Source organism: Dermacentor silvarum, chromosome 8 (assembly GCF_013339745.2).
Source record: "Dermacentor silvarum isolate Dsil-2018 chromosome 8, BIME_Dsil_1.4, whole genome shotgun sequence".
NCBI classification, from domain to species: Eukaryota; Metazoa; Arthropoda; class Arachnida; order Ixodida; family Ixodidae; genus Dermacentor; species Dermacentor silvarum.
In genome coordinates this window covers 94,616,229-94,633,000 of record NC_051161.1, presented here as the reverse complement: position 1 = coordinate 94,633,000, position 16,772 = coordinate 94,616,229, and the positions used below count along the sequence as shown (strand labels likewise).

At 49.6% G+C, this 16,772-nt stretch overlaps 1 non-coding gene across 1 annotated transcript; it reads left to right on the top strand.

The window, feature by feature from the left end:
- The first annotated feature begins 7,622 nt into the window (after positions 1-7,622).
- On the top strand, positions 7,623-7,783 carry LOC119462957 (U1 spliceosomal RNA). Its single transcript, XR_005194313.1, has one exon. It is a non-coding gene; the product is annotated as a U1 spliceosomal RNA (small nuclear RNA).
- The last annotated feature ends 8,989 nt before the right edge of the window (positions 7,784-16,772 follow it).

The window sequence follows — 16,772 nt, the reverse complement described above, 5'->3', positions numbered from 1 at the left end:
CTAGATACAAGCAGAGCACCACAGCAAAGAGTCATAAGATCAAGACAGGGATAACAAATGTGAATTGAAATGAGTCATGACAGCAAGATCATGCCCCAAATATTGATCTCAAAGCCACCTTTGGAAACAATCTGCAGCTTAAAAATACTTCCTCTACCAAAAAACATGAACGCCCAAACATACCCACGTAGATGGCAGGCTCGGGCCACCTACATAACCAAACAAACCAGCAGAACCACACATATACTATAGACAGACGGCTCGCCGAGACGGATTTCAAACTGCCACATAAAGTTGGGCTCGCAGACTGCAGACAAGCGATAGGAATAGCAGAAGCCGTCAAAGATACAACGCTTGGAACCGTCGACTTATTGCCACGCGTCTTCAAAAGGGGGCTGACGACGTTTATTGAGAGCGGCTGGGCTCTGGCGAAAACGGCGGCGAGAGGCAACTATCGAGCGGGGCGGTTAGCACGCGCACTTCTTTCTTCTTGCGCCTCTGCGCTTGCCCTATGCCCACTACTACAGGTGACATTTGCCCCCTTCCTCGGAAAGAGCATCGGCTCGATGCTCAAGAAGTGGTGTGGGAAAGGGAAAAAAGACAACAAAAAAACAACACACGCTCAATGAAGATGCTCGCGCACAGAACACAGCGAGAGCTACAGCAGCGTAGCTAGAAACAATTCTCTACCTCTCTAGAAACGGAGAGGTAAGTGCATTAGGTGCAAATGGGCGCGTAAAAATCATTAACGCGCAACGTAGAGCTTCATGCGTACGACGTGAACTACGTCAGAACTAGGTGGTTGTCGGCGCCGTGTTTGCGCCTCACTGTCTGGAACGACTTCATAGTTCACGTCACTAATGCGGCGCAGCACTTTGTAGGGGCCAAAATACCGGCTAATCAACTTTTCACAAAGGCCACGGCGGCGAACAGGGGTCCACACCAACACTTGGTCGCCGGGACTGTAGCGCACTTGCCGGTGACGGATGTTATAGCGCCGTGCATCTGCGTGTTGCTGCTCAGCGATGTGCAGCCACGCGAACTGGCGAGCCTCCTCAGCGCGCTGAGCAAATTCTTCGGCGTCAGTAGTTAGGTTCTCGGCGTCGTGGCACGGAAGCATAGCGTCCAGCATCGTCTGTACTTCGCGGCCGTAGACAAGGCGAAATGATGTGAAGCGCGTTGTTTGTTGTACGGCGGTATTATACGCGAAGGTGAGATAAGGCAGCATACGATCCCATGTTTTGTGCTGGACGTCGATGTACATAGAGATCATGTCTGTGATGGTCTTGTTTAATCGCTCCGTAAGGCCGTTGGACTGCGGATGGTAAGCGGTCGTCTTTCGATGCCTGGTGTTGCTTAGTTCAAAAATTTCGTCCGTGAGCTGTGCCGTGATCGCCGTTCCTCTATTTGTGATAACAGTGGCTGGGGCACCATGGCGCAATACAAAGTGACACATGAAGAACTGCACTATCTCAGAAGCTGTGGCTCGTAGGAGCGCCGCTGTCTCGGCATAGCGGGTTAAATAGTCAGTGGCGACCATCACCCACTTGTTCCCGTCGGTTGACAGAGGAAAAGGCCCAAGAATGTCCAAGCCGACTTGGTCGAATGGCTTATGAGGTGGTTCAATGGGTTGCAATAACCCGGCGGGCTTCAGGGGTGGTGACTTTCTTCGCTGACATTCACGGCAGCCTTTCACATACTGCTTGACGCTTGCTGAAATTCCGGGCCAGTAATACATCTCGCGCACTCTAGCAAGCGTTCGTGAGGAGCCGAGGTGGCCAGATGTAGGCTCGTCGTGGCAGGCGAAAAGAATATCGTCCCGCAAGTCTTTGGGAACTACTAGGAGGTAGGCTCGGTCATTCGGGCGGGCGTTCTTCTTGTACAGCACATTGTCTCGTAGACAGAAGCACGTCAAGGCGCGACGTAGATGGCGTGGTATGGTTGTTTCACGGCCCTCTAAGTGGTCGATGAGAGGTCGAATTTCAGCGTCGTCACGCTGCGATTTGACCAAGTCCGACAATGTAAGGGCTCCCAAGAAGCCGTCGTCGTCCTCTGATTGTCGACTGAAAGATCCGGCGGGAGCACGCGACAATGTGTCGGCGTCTTCGTGCTTGCGGCGAGACTTATAAACTATGGTGACGTCGAATTCCTGTAGCCGCAAGCTCCACCGTGCCAGCCGTCCTGAAGGATCGCGTATGTTCGCCAACCACATAGAGCATGGTGATCTGTCACCACTTTGAAGGGATGGCCGTAGAGGTAAGGGCGAAACTTCGTGATCGCCCAGACGACCGCAAGACACTCTTTTTCTGTAGTAGTGTATTTCTCCTCGGCACGGGACAGCGAGCGGCTAGCATAGGCTATTACTCGTTCAATGCCATCTTGACGTTGGACGAGTACTGCGCCAAGGCCGATGTTGCAGGCGTCAGTATGCACCTCGGTGTCAGCCTATTCGTCGAAATGCGCCAGGACGGGTGCTGACTGCATGCGTTGGCGTAGTTCAGCGAAGGCCGCTTGTTGCTCATTCGTCCAGGCAAATGGCGTGTCATCCCTGGTAAGGCGAGTCAGGGGTTCCGCAATCTTCGAGAAGTTGTCAATGAAGCGGCGATAATACGCACACAAGCCCAGGAAGCGTCGGGCGGCCTTCTTGTCGGCAGGAAGAGGAAAAGCGGCTACAGGGGCAAGCTTGTCGGGATCGGGTCGAACTCCTTTGGCGCTGACGACGTGTCCGAGAACCGAAGTGGCACTTCTCTGGTTTAAGCGTGAGGTCAGCCGATCGGAGCGCTTCTAGCACATGCCGCAGGCGATGAAGAAAAGACAATGTTTCAGAAAAGACAACTGCGTCGTCAAGATACACAAGGCAAGTCTGCCACTTCAATCCAGCGAGGACAGTATCCATCATTCGCTGGAAAGTTGCTGGGGCTGAACACAAACCGAAAGGGAGCACGCGAAATTCGTAAAGGCCGTCGGGAGTCACAAAGGCAGTTTTCTCGCGGTCGCGTTCGTCTACCTCGATCTGCCAGTACACACTTTTCAAATCGAGTGACGAAAAGTACTGGGCACGCCGCAGTCTATCTAACGAGTCGTCGATACGTGGCAGTGGGTACACGTCCTTTTTAGTTACGTTGTTGAGCCTCCGGTAGTCGAGGCAAAAGCGTAGCGTTCCGTCTTTCTTTTTGACAAGAACGACCGGAGACGACCATGAGCTGTTGGAAGGTTCGATCACGCCGTCTTCAAGCATCTCTTGTACTTGCGTAAGAATCGCTGCGCGTTCCTTTGCCGACACGCGGTAAGGCTGCAGGTGTATCGGGCGCGCGTCATCGCATGTGATGATCCTGTGCCTTGTAACCGAAGTCTGGCGTACCTTAGACGAGCTTGCGAAGCATGCCTTGAATTCAAGCAAGAGCTCGTGCAGTGCTGCCTGTTTGTCGTTAGATAACTCGGGATTAATGTCGACGGTGCCCAGTGACTTGTCAGCCAGCCTCACTGGTTCAGGGGCAAAACATTGAGCAACGTGTTCCCTTTTTTCGGCAAACGCTATCGAAGGACTGCGGAAGAGGTGTCGATGCTCGTTACTAAAGTTGGTGACTAGCAACTTAGATCGGCCATCACGAAGCTGTAGCACACTCCTGGCCGCACAAACACCTTGTGTCAGTAGATGCGCTAACTTACTTTCTGCGACCACTCCACCTTCGCGCATTCCACCGCACATCACTTCGACTAGAACGCTGGCTCGTGGAGGAAGCGTAACACTTTCGGCGGAAACACGTAGCGCGTCGTCACGTCGTTTGTCGTCGTTTGTGTCGATTGCTTGGTCGGCTGAGAAGGTGACTACACCTCCCCGTAAGTCAATAACAGCGCCGTATTCCTGCAGGAAGTCAACTCCGTGAATGACGTCGCGGGAGCATTCGCGTAGGACAAGGCAACTCACCACGAATGTCGATCCTCGAATTCGAACTCTTGTCGTGCAGGATCCCAGTGGAGTAACGACGTGACCGCCAGCCGTACGAATCGGCGAGCCATGCCAAGGGGTAACTACTTTCTTCAGAATCGTCGCCATCTTCCCGCTTAATATAGAATAGTCCGCTCCGGTATCCACTAAAGCGCTAACCGCGTAACCATCGATCACCACCGGTATGTCGAGCGAAAGCCGGTCATTCCGTTGAGCTGCAGTTGATGTCGGACCGGTACCCTTGTTTACTCGCGTCGATCGGAGGTCTTCAGCGCGTCGACTGCCAGCGGCCTCGCCCCCAAAGGTCGCTGTAGTTGGTTTTCCCGGCGGGGACTTGGCGACCGTCCGCTCGAATACTGCTGGGGCGATGGTGAAAATCGCCTTGGCGACGGCGAGCGTGACTGCCGCCCGGTAGGCGGTGGCATGCGTTGCTGAGCCAGATAATCCTCAATGTCCCGAGGTTGTTGGCCCAGTCGGGGTGGCGACCAATAGGCGGAAAAGCCCCTGCAACCCGAGGCACTGGCTGGTGCAAATGATCTGCCTCACCACAGTGGAAACACAGGACGGCGATCCGGAGTGCGCCAAACGTCTGACTTCCGAGGGGACATGCGTCGATCATCGGCGTAATGCACTGGTCGCTCTTGCGGAAGCACAACCGGAGAAGCGGCATGGGGAAACGGTGGAGGCGTGCGTCGTTCCTTGATGTATGGCACCAGTTCGGCTGGTGGGAGTGCAACCGGATTAGCGGCCTGAACAAACAGCGGCGTGGACGAAGCAGGCTGTCGCAAGACTTCTGCGTAGGTCGCACGGTGGTGCACAGAAGGTGCAGGCGCGGTGTTAGGAAAAGGAACGGTGGACAGGAACGCTTGGTGCACTTAATCTCTTATTACACTCGCAATGGAGCTCACCGTGGGTTGTGGGGGCCGTAAACCTTGAGTATCTCTTCGCGCACAACGGTGCGGATGAGGTCTCGAAAGTTGTTATTGTGGCTTCCCATGGCCGTGGACATGTCCGTAGTCGCGTTCACTTGCCGCTCGTAAAAGTTAGAGCGCTGCTGAAGCATCTTCTCCATACTGACCGCCTCGGATAGAAATTCGGCGACAGTCTTCGGAGGATTGCGCACCAGACCAGCGAAGAGCTGCTCCTTCACCCTTCGCATCAGGTGACGCAACTTCTTGTCCTCGGTCATTCCAGGGTCTGCTCGTCTGAAGAGGCGCGTCATATCTTCGACGAACGCGGTAACGCTTTCGTTGGGAAGCTGGACGCGGACCTGAATGGCTCGTTCGGCTCGTTCGCGGCGATTAGGACTGGCGTGAGTGTCTAGTAGATGACGGCGGAACTCGCGCCACGACGTCAGTTGCTCCTCACGGTTTTGAAGCCATGTACGCGCGCCGTCCTCGAGGCAAAAGTAGACATTCCTATGTTTAGTCGCGTCGTCCCATTCGTTGTATTCGGCGACGCGCTCGAAGTCGGTCATCCAGTCTTCGACGTCTACGAAGACGTCGCCATGGAACGACTTCGGCACCAGCGGGTTATGAAGTGTATACCGGTTCGTCATTGCACGTTCCATAACGGTTGGGGTAGTCTGAAGCACTACGGTGTCTTCAGGGGGCAGTCCCCGGATCCTGCGGCTGGTCCGATGGACAGGAGTATGGACTAACACAGGGCTGGTGCTTCTGCTCCCAGGAGGAGTCTGTGGCATGAGTGAGAAATACCCCGCACCTCCACCACTTTGCCACGCGTCTTCAAAAGGGGGCTGACGACGTTTATTGAGAGCGGCTGGGCTCTGGCGAAAACGGCGGCGAGAGGCAACTATGTTGTTGTTGTTGTTGTTGTTGACCTGAGAGGTTGTGGCGCACACCCACAGTGGGGGATTGGCCAATAATCGGGTGGTTATATTTGGTGCATAAATACAAGGGAATTAACGAATGGAATACTGGAGTTTAACTATCGAGCGGGGCGGTTAGCACGCGCACTTCTTGCGCCTGTGCGCTTGCCCTATGCCCACTACTACAGGTGACATTATTAACAGTGGAGCTGTTTAAGGCCGAGGATGTACCGTGCCGAGCGTTGATCAGTTTTGCGATACGCGCGCCAGCCATTGGCACCACAGGTGGTCGGAGACTGGCGAGGATGAAAGAGGGAGAGCGAGCGCCGAGTGACAGGTGGGCGGAGCCAAGGAGAGAGAGACGGCAGCGTAGCGGCGGCGCGAATTTGTATGTAGGCTCCCTAGGCGCGACACTTCCAGAGAGAGAAAGCGATGGGGGGTATACCGAGCAGTATAAAAGCGTGCACTGACGGCGCAGAGTATTCTGACATTCGGCGACGAGTATAGCGAGTACGCAGCAGCAACTGTCTCCGGAAGAAGAAGTGGCGCGGCAGGAAAGACGACGGGAAGCTGCTCGAGCATGGGTCCAACGACGGGAAGCTGCTCGAGCATGGGTCCAACGACGACATGTCGACCCAGAGTTCGGAGCAAGGGAAGTCGAGGCTAAGCGATGGCGATGACCCCGGGTTTCGAGTGTGGGAGGCGGCGTCTCGGCAACGCGAGACTCATCGGGAAATAAAAGCCAAGTTGAAGCCACCAGCTCCGCTGTTTCGTCAGTCTTCGCGAAGTTAATTCAGTGAAGCTGCGCTGATTTTTTTATTAGAACAGACAGCGAAGTGGCATGCAGAGCGTACGGAACGGCGGGGATACCGACGTACGTCCATGAAATATTGATGGCACACAAAGACAAGCATCCCAAATAATTAAGTATTCCTGCATTGGGTTCCGAGCCACATAGGCAGACAGGGGATTGAAAGAGCACGTGCTCTTTCCCACGCCACGATTCTGGGCCCTGCGCTTAAGTTAGACGACCCATTTACGCCAAGGGAACTGAAATGATAAAATAAACGAAATAGACAGCTGAAATGAAGATAATTGCACGCAGAGCAGAATACGCTACAGGCGCCACCAATGACGCTAGCTAGAAAGAAGTGTGTCATATGGAGACATGCACAAACTCAATGCCGACATGACATAACATGCATTACGTATATGGTAAAGGAGTAGATGTATACGACAAATGTGGGGGGTACCCGGACACTCAGCATACGCTTTGAGTTTGCCGATATGCTAAATGTAAATAACGGAAATATTTAAGGCGCCGAAAATTAAACGAAGGACCCTCGAGAAGTGGCGGGCCGACACCTCGGCGACCAACGTTAGGCGGATTGACGAACTCGTTACAATACTCAAACTTACAGAGGCAGCAGCCGATTACGCGGACCAATTTCATCAGGCCATTATCATAGGACCTATGACATCGTTTAAAAGCTCGTTCACAAGTACAAATTATTATTATTATTATTATCATTATTATTATTATTGTTATTATGCAAGCGGGACACACATAATGTCTAAGAAAGAACGCAAACAGGCACGCGCTGGTTTTGGCGCCGTTATTCTCGATTTCCGCTCCATGTTAGTGAAAAAGCTAGCAGTAAACTTCAAAGCTGTGAAAAGTAGGATTAAAATTTTTTAGGCACAAGGCTTCTCCGTCGTAAAAAGTGTTTTGTATATTTTTGCAATATAGTTTAACGGTCAGTAAATGACGCGATTCTCTCTTCGTAGCCAGTGCCACATGAAGGGCCTTTTGAAATGGGCCGTCGTCCCGATTGGCAAGCGTTCATGCATACCTGATGTCGGGCTTTTGATGATCGTTTAGGTTGGGGCTCCATGCCAAAGCTAACCACTGCACTGCGGTTGGCTGAAGCGCGCCACTACCCCAAACCGGGGCAGATGGGACATGTAAATTTGGTAGTGGGGCTCGGCGTGCGTGCTAGCTCCTCCATGTTTAAATCCAAAATAATAACTGCATACTGCCTTCAGGTACCTGGTGACCACTTTCGAAGTGCAATGTCCCTGCGCACATTAAATGCAGTGCACGTGACCATGCACTAACTCCAGGCGGTGGACAAGGAGGCTAGTTTCGGCATTGCCCATAAAGCGTCCCCATGACACCGGTAGCCAAAGGAAAATTCAGTAACTTTCGCATATGTGGCTCTATCTTTTCAAGTTACATAGCAATAAAGTAAAGTGAGTAATTATGTCTAGAAATAAAATGTGTTTTGGTTATTTTCTTTTCACAGCGAAAGCTGTATATGGCTAGGCGAAACGAAAAACCGTTCGTCCTATGTTTTGCTAAACGTCTCCATTGACTGCGCCGTCAGTTACGTCGTTCTCTACGTCGCACCCGAGCGCACGTGCCATTGGCAGCGCTGTTAGTGACGTCGTTAGCGAACGCGCTCCCGCCGTTGCCACGTTGACGCTGCTCTGCCCGCAACGCCGTCTCCTCGGCTCGCCGTTGTCGCATGCGTTCGATATCTGGAGTTAGCTCGGCGTCGTGGTTAGCAGCATCCGCCCGCCATTGGCGCTTGCGTTCCAGTACAAACACAAACATTTAACCAATAATTGAGAAACGCTTCAATACAGCGTCAAGATTAACTCACGGCCAAACGTTTCAGCTTCGCTGGTTAACCATCTGTGCGGAGTACTTAGGTGGTGTCTTTTTTTTAGCATGCTATATATTTATTTATAAGCCTCACTTATTGCGCCTCACTTACAACTTATCGCTTCGGCTGCCATTCCGTTCGTCTGCTCCTGCCCCTCTGCACACGTACACGCATTTGACTTCTACTGTGCGCTGCAACATTTTGTTTCTGTATGGGCCTCTTGCGCTGGAGTAGCGGCGCCTCGTGGCGGCGGGAAAACTTATCTGGGTAGTACCAGCTTAGGTAGTATTGAGGCCTGACTGTGGCGAAGCAGGTTTCTAGCCCGAGTTTTGCGCTTATTTGCACTTTTTTCAGCCGAGTTGCGAATGCGAAAAGGCTCGTCACTTCTCACAGACCACGCCGACCACGGTGCGAGCTGGCCGCAGCCTAGTTTTACGAAAACGGTCTCTCCATGTGCCGTGGGACGTAATGCTGGAAGCAGAAGGAACCGGCGATGCCGATCCTGAGAGGCCTAGCTTAGCCTTGAAAAAGTGTCACCGCCATTACTGCTCCGTCGTGGGCTGCCACGAGCAAGAAGGCCTGAATCCCAACATCAGATTCTACCGTTCTTCCTCGAGGCATCACACAAGGGAGCGTCGGGCACGCTGGATAACTTCACTAACCCACTACGAGCAGCACAGGTTCGAGAGTGAGATGTGACCATCCTTGACCTCAAGCCAATGCGTTAACGCAGCGCAGCAAGGCAGTATTGATTACAGCACATCGATGTTCGAGCGCTGTCATTAAGACCTACATCAAGCGAGCAGCGCACGAGCTCGTGCTGCAGCGCGCGATTCGCAAGTACGTTACTGCGAGCTCATATGCATTGCATCAGTTATTTATCAGTTGCTAAAGCGATAGATGACTGCCACTACTGCGCAGGCATAACTACTTGTCTATCGGTAGGCAGTCGAAAAAGATTGCAGGAGGCCCGCCGTCTCGCGACATGCTGAGACCGCTACCGTCGCGGCACGTATCGTCGTGCGCTGGAGCAGTTCCGTACACATGATGTCTGCTTATCGCTGCTGTGAATTCATTTATAGCAAGCATTTCCTAGCGTTTGTGCGCCTGAATCTAGCAGCGTGCAAACCATACCTTAAGTTCAACTTCGTACGCGATTCGCTTCACTTGCGATTGACACCGCGCTAAAACTTAGCCGCTTATTTCTTGAACGGCGTACGCGTATTCGGCGTTGCATAATTTCTTGCGTTTACGCAGCATGCCACCCCTGAAAAAATCTTCGGCGCTCGATATTCGCTGCAAGCCATGGTACAACGCAACCGAAAATGGCGAGTCGATATTGTAAACATGCCTTCCGATGCAGACGACCGAGCTTTTTACTGCCCAGTCCAGGACAGAGGGCGCAGTTTAGCACCATGTTCGCAGCGCCCCCTTGGCAAAGCTGGAGCTCCATGGGCCAGTGCTCCAACGATGTATCAAGAACAGAAGAAAGGCTACAAGACTTTCTGCGCGGCTCTGTGGTGGGCCAACATTGGAAGAGACAGGAGGGCTTATTTTTTCAGCTTCCAAGAGAATGAAAGGTAATCATGCTTTTTATGCAGTTGTTATGTAGCGAATAGCCTCTAGCCTTATCGAAACGGCTGTAAGACGAAAGGAAGGGTATTCCGTACGCGGTATATTTCTCTGTGGTGTGTAAATACATTGAAGTTACCTATCGACAGCTGCTCCTGAGACGGGTGAGAGCTAGCTGACCCGCTGACGGAAATTGCGTTTCGTTATATCTCGGTGACTGCTGTTCGCTTTATTCAATAAAAAGTTGATTAATTATATTTGCTAAAGATCCTTGAATGCTTGCTGCACGGACAAAGGGGTTAAGTTAGAGACTTGCCTGTTATTAGGTCAGACATTGCAAGTCACCTAGAGCTTCACAAGGCGCGGAAACCAATTGAAGGAGCGCTGCCTTGGTGCAGAGAGCACTGCAAGCGCTGTTTTCTTCGCGTTTGTGCTATGGCGCACTTTACGTTGGGCAGCGAATTGTCTCCCGAAAAAAAAAAAAAAGAAAACGCCTGCTTGTCTGTTCTTCTTTATCGAATATTCATCTGCAATGTGCGATGTTCGCGGTTGTTAACTGAGAATTGAGCAGACGAGCAGATTTTGTGCAGAACAAACGAATTTATCTTCGGGTCAAGACGCGCTGGCGCGCAATGCGTACGAAGGTGCTTACGTCGGCGCTAAGGGAACCACGCGCTCCGGTGTTCCCGCAAAGTATTGCTCCCCCTGTGCAAAACAAATTTTTCTAGAATAGGAAATGCTCATAAACCGTTGGCCAGTGGCTTACAACTTTTGGGAGATCGTCTTACAGTAATAGGCGTTCTGCAAAACTAGGAAGACAAGGAGTATACAAAAAGGTCGACCAAACTAATCCGTCAGTGCCTTATAGGCATGTGAATAAGAAATTCAGTGATCAATATAATTTAGCAGTGAGAAACAGGTCAGTGTTTTCAGACAGCTTTTGAGAAAGCAGCATTACAAAAGATGTTACTCAATATAGTAGGGGTTAAAATTAGAATTTGGATTGTTAAATTTTTGTGCCATATTTTTAGCATAAATCGCACAACAAAATGTAATAAGAGTCGACGTATTTACATGAATTGAAAGCACTGTTTGGCGGGAAGAGTTCTGAAATTCTTCCTGCAATTGCGTTGTGTGTAAGCACAAAACTTATTACTTCCATTTGTTTCCAGACCCGAGCTCCAGCACGGACAACTCCACCTCGGCTGTGTTTGGATTTGCGAAATGTGCTGCCTTCAGTCTTTCAACCAGTCACGCCTAATTATATTTTTTTGAATGAGTAATCACAGATAACTGCTGCGACAAACGATTTCCATTGGTAGGAATTTTCTCTTGCGAAGTCAAATAACAGGACTTTTGCATTCAGAAATTGTGAGAAGCAATATGTGTATACTCCTATAGAATATGCAGTTTCTACTGTAGATGCGAGATACTCAGGTCTGCAATATTCTTTTGTGTATTGTATCTCTTGCTGTACAAACGGTGCTAATAAAATTGCAAAATAAAGTACATTTCACTGCCTGTTATTCTGCTGCCGGAACGCCGTAGCTACCTATGTAATGCTCGCTCACGTATCATAACGGAATAGGGTAAAATTTTAGCAAACAAAGATATGCGGCTGGCTTTTACTCAATACATAAACCACACACGCAAATGTAAATTGTAATTACAAAAATAAAAGAGGCTGAAAATGTCAGCTGTTAGAAGAATGCAGACTGTAGCAGCAAACGGAACTCATGCTAGTTGTCTCTTGCGTCTGCCGAGAAAATCGCACACTCGTCGAGCGCATCGCAGATAAGCGGAATGGCAGAGTCCCCCTTGCGCATCAATAAAACCGTTAGAGGAAGCTTATTTTTATTGCGATAGCAATTATATGGACACTTAAAGAGGATTTCTGCCGTCGGCGTCGCCGTGACGTTCCGTATGACGTTAACGGCGATGAAATCGTCGCCGCGCGCCGGACGCTGTATGTGCGAGTGAAAGGGCGCGAGGGACACGCGCTTTCCCGGTGAGCGAACGCAAGGCGGAGAACAAACGTGCGTTCTGCGCCGTGCTCCCTGAAGAGCTGCAGAATTAAGCGTCCCTTTCCTCCTTTACAATCACCATATATAGCGAGCAAACGCGACCTCTTCCGTCGCGCGAAAGGCAGTGGGGGACTGAGGGGAGACGAGGTTTAGCTGCAGCACCAAATGCGTATTTATATGAAAAAAATGCCGCAGTTTCACCCGAAACGCGAAGCATCAATTGCGATATCAACTTAGTAAAGAGCTATTTGGAGTGAGGATAGTAGTTTTATCAGCTGTATAAACTTATTAATCAAGATATCCAGCCAGAATACATCAGCCACCATCGAATACATCACATCAGCCAAACACATTGATGGTGAGTACAGAACATTTTATTAAATAACCATTAGTACACTGATGTTAACTACATTGAAAAAATAAACAACACTGCATACATATCGCGTACAAAAACCGTAAATTAAATTAACACAGTCAAGTACAGATTAGCAATGTTTTTCACTTCTAAAACAGTCCATGATATAAAAACATGAAACTGGTTTTTCTCCTGCAGTGGACTCAAACATGCTGATGGCGACGATAATGTACAGTGTGGTGTAACCTGCAAAGCAAGTCCCTTTACGGCAAGTTGACGCCAGCCACAGTCTTACTGGCGTAACCATCGTCTGAATCATCCGGCTCGAATAGCTAGCGCACGTAGATACGCAGTCGCATGACGACAAAATGGCACATCAATTTTCGGATTACGCTTGGGTGGTCAGTGCACTGTCGATTTCCCTCGAACTGGTCCTCTTCAAAGTGTTTCTAAGTACAAGTAAAACACCAAAAGTGATTATTGACCTTTAAATTGATATGAAAAGATGCCTTGTAAATAAAGAGAACCCAATAGAGTGCCTAAAAGTAAATTTTCGCAGAACTAATGCTGTTTTATCTCACCTCAAACGTTTCGAAGAATTGCACAGGCAACAACAGACAACACGCCAGAAATCGCCGAAACATTTTGGTCCCATGATGTACCCTAACTCTACTACAGCTGGGCGCACCGTGCACAGTCATTTAAAGACCGTCACAGTACCCACTAAGATCGCGAATGAGCATGAATGACCATCGGCTTACGAGCACCACGCCACAAGTCTAAAAAATCAGCTACGTAATGTAGATACGCAAGACATCTGCTGAGAAATCAGAAAAATTTACAATGCTTCGCTTGCCGCGTACACAACAGCGGCTCTCCCCAGACGAAGCACTGCGTTCTTTAGTCCCAAATAACCAGTACCGAAAAACAAAAACAAACAAAAAAAAAAACGAGAGACACACACGATGTGCGCTTCCCGAAAAGTTAAATAGGTGGTCTACGTGACGATTTGTAGCTAATGTGAGACTATTTCGCGGCTAAGCATCTTCGTCAGTCCTTAAAATCAGGGTACTACTCGCATAGACTGTGCCAACCAAAACTAAAAAAAGCCTATGCGACGCGCGCTCGCAAACCATACTCAGACAGCACCGATGTGCAGTGCTTAGTTCATGAGCGAACGTAGGCACGTGAGCGAAGACCAGAGAATACGTTGTTATTTAAATGAAAAACACGGTGCGGTAGACAAAACTTTCTTGACACTTACCTCGCAAATGTAAGAGCTATCCGTTGCCTTCCAGTGATCCCGCTTTACTTGGGCTTCCCATCTCTTCCTTCGCTCTAGGTCCCGGGGGAAGCGAAAACAACGAAGCCCTTTACGCGTTGATCCGGCGCACTTGGGAACACAACAGCCCGTCACGTCGACTCGATGCACTTGACAAGCTTGTAAGTGATGCGGCTGAACACTGTCCAGCAAGTAGAAGCGTCGGCGAAGCATCCGCGCGCACTGTACCTCGAACTAAGCACTGGCACCAAGCAATCGCAACCGCTCGCGGTGATTCAAGATGGCGTCGCAGCGAGAAAGCGGCGGCGTGGGGGCGGTCAATGGATGGCACTACCCTGAACTGTGGCGCTGGCATCGAAGCCTCGTCGCGGCCACCGCTGCTGTCGTTGGTAAAATACCGCCATCCATTGATGAACGCCGCTTCTCTCTATCCTGCATCTCCGATTGGACGATGATAGCGCGCGTTTTCATTTCTTCATATTTTGTTTTTTTTCCGCCTCAGAGCCATGTTGAGTCAATCTGCGTAGCCGCAGTCGCCGGCCGCGGCGCGTGCCCGGGCTGAACGCTTCAACATGGACTTTCTAGGGGCGCCACCGTCGACTTGCTTTCGCAAGCAAAAAGTAAAGAAAAAAACAAGCGCTTTATAGGAGAGGAGACGGCGGAGGAAAGAGTAGATGGCGGTAGTTTTTCTATTGACTCTTTTCGCGGTGATCCTGTGGACGCTGCCATGTTTGATCACGTGGTGCGCGTCCATTGCTTGCTTCAACTGCCTCCATTGCCTCCTTGTTTACAATGGAAGTGTATGACGCCGGCGAGGCTTCTAAAACCTCTGACTTGGGAGATATCGTAAACGGTGACTGGGTGAACGACACTAAGCTTTGATCACAGCTTCAGAGCATATGCAAAAACGCTTGCGAAGCTGATTAACCTATGTCCAAACGGCGCAAATCCGCGTATATTATGCTTGTTCTAAAAGCGGGGCTAAATATGTATTTCAAGCTACACTGTAATATAATTTACACCCTTAAAAATAAAAAAGGGTGTAAATGTGTCTATAACTCCCACCCTTAAGGTGTTTCTTACATAAATCACAACCTAAGGGTGGGAGTTGTAGACACATTTACACCCTTTTTAACTTTTAAGGGTGAAAATATTTTACAGTGATATATCCGAACATTTCGCTCACGAATTGAATCAGGATTAGTGTGTTTTGCTCTTTGCACTTTATTTGGCAAATATTTTGAGGCAGCGGTTTCTCAGTTTCTGACACAGTGAAGTTCCTCGGTGTGGCCACTATCTCATTATTTTCTCCATAATCACTCGCGGGTGTGCTCAGTTCCGATAGATTTGTTCTTCCTGCGCACAAGGCTTGAAACGTAGCTGTTCTGCACAGCGCAATACCTGGTATCAAATGCGTATTATAGCGAGTAACTCTATTTCTCTTGTGGACCGTCACGAAACATTCAGCTTCGACCATTCGTGCGCTATCGATGTAGTGTCGTCACTTATCGTGCGTATATAGTGCGCATATATTCAAGTGTGCGCCCATTCACTTAATCGTGTCACGTTGGCGAAAGATTGGATCTAAGTTTCCGTGCTGGTTGGGGTAGATGTGCGTAAATACGGTGCGCGAAACCTACTATGACAGGAGGTGGCACTACTCCCGTTATTGTTTGAAGAGCAGTACTCACTCTTGCCGACGTACCGGGGCTGAAGCCCTTTCTTTGAAGGTTAGCAATACAACGCAGGCGGATGAGCAAACTTGTATATCCTCGAGGAGAGCCGTACATCTCGAAGTGCCAGAAACACGTGCGGACAATTGCAGCAGTGGTCCGCGAACTTGACCCCACATATTCATTACATTCCTTAATATGTCAGTTACTATTTTTGCAGCCAACTGCTGCACACGTATTCAATCCACAGGATTCAAACCAGAGTGAATGGAGCACAGTGCGTTAGCGAAAACAGTTGCATTTCTGACAGCTGATCGCACAGAATCAAGGTAGAAGCGGAAATGGTTTCGTATTCGTGTGCGGTCGCTGACGAGACGTATGGCGCGCCGCCATAAGCGCCATCTCGTTTCTGTAAAACAAACTGCCTCGCGAAAAGGGTCAATATAGGGTCTTTAGCCGATGATGATGATGATGATTTATTGGCATCCCCTTTGAAACGGGGTGGCGACAAATAGTCACCTAGCCTGCTTGATTTAATCAGGTATACTACACATGTTCTTTATCTAGCATTTTTGTATACCTTTTTCAAAAATTTAGCTTGTACCGCTGCCTATGATTTTAAGAGATCAGGTCGTATCCATCTTTTCCCTGCTTTTTTTCCACCAGTAGTCTAATCGTCTCTTGCTGATCTCTACGGCTGATCTGTTTATGTTTCCTTCCACTTTAAACCCAAGCGCTTCTGGGAGTTGCACGTTACCTACGGTTCTCGCTGGGTGGATCCCGTCGCATTCCATTAGGATGTGCTGAGTGGTCTCTGGATCTTTACTGCAGCATACACATGTCTCATCTAGTTCCGAATATTTGTTCCGATATGTTTTCGTCCTTAGGCAACCGGCTCGAGCCTCAAATAGCAAGGCACTGCCCTTTGTGTTATCGTACAGATTTTCCCTTCTAATTTCTTTCTTCTCATTCTTGTAAATCTCCATTGTCCTTTTCGTTTCCATTCTTTGCATCCAATTCACGGTCTCTATTTCTCTCACTTTCTTTCTGATGACCCCTGGTTGTCTATTTACAGTTTCGATTATCCTGTGCTTGGTTGCCAACTTCCTTGACCTCTTCCTCCATTCTGTGTCCACGCTTTTCATGTAGAGATACTTGTGCACTTTAGCCGCCCATTTATTTTCATCCATGTTCCTGAGCCTTTCTTCAAAACTAATTTTGCTTTGTGCTTCTCTGACTTCAAAAGAGGCCCAACCCATGTCTCCATGCACTGCCTCATTTGTCGTATTACCGTGTGCTCCCAAAGCCAATCGGCCTACTGATCTTTGGTTAACTTCCAAACCCGCCAATATATCCGATTTTAAGCATATAATGGCATTTGCGAATGTTAGCGCTGGCACCATTACTCCTTTCCAGATTC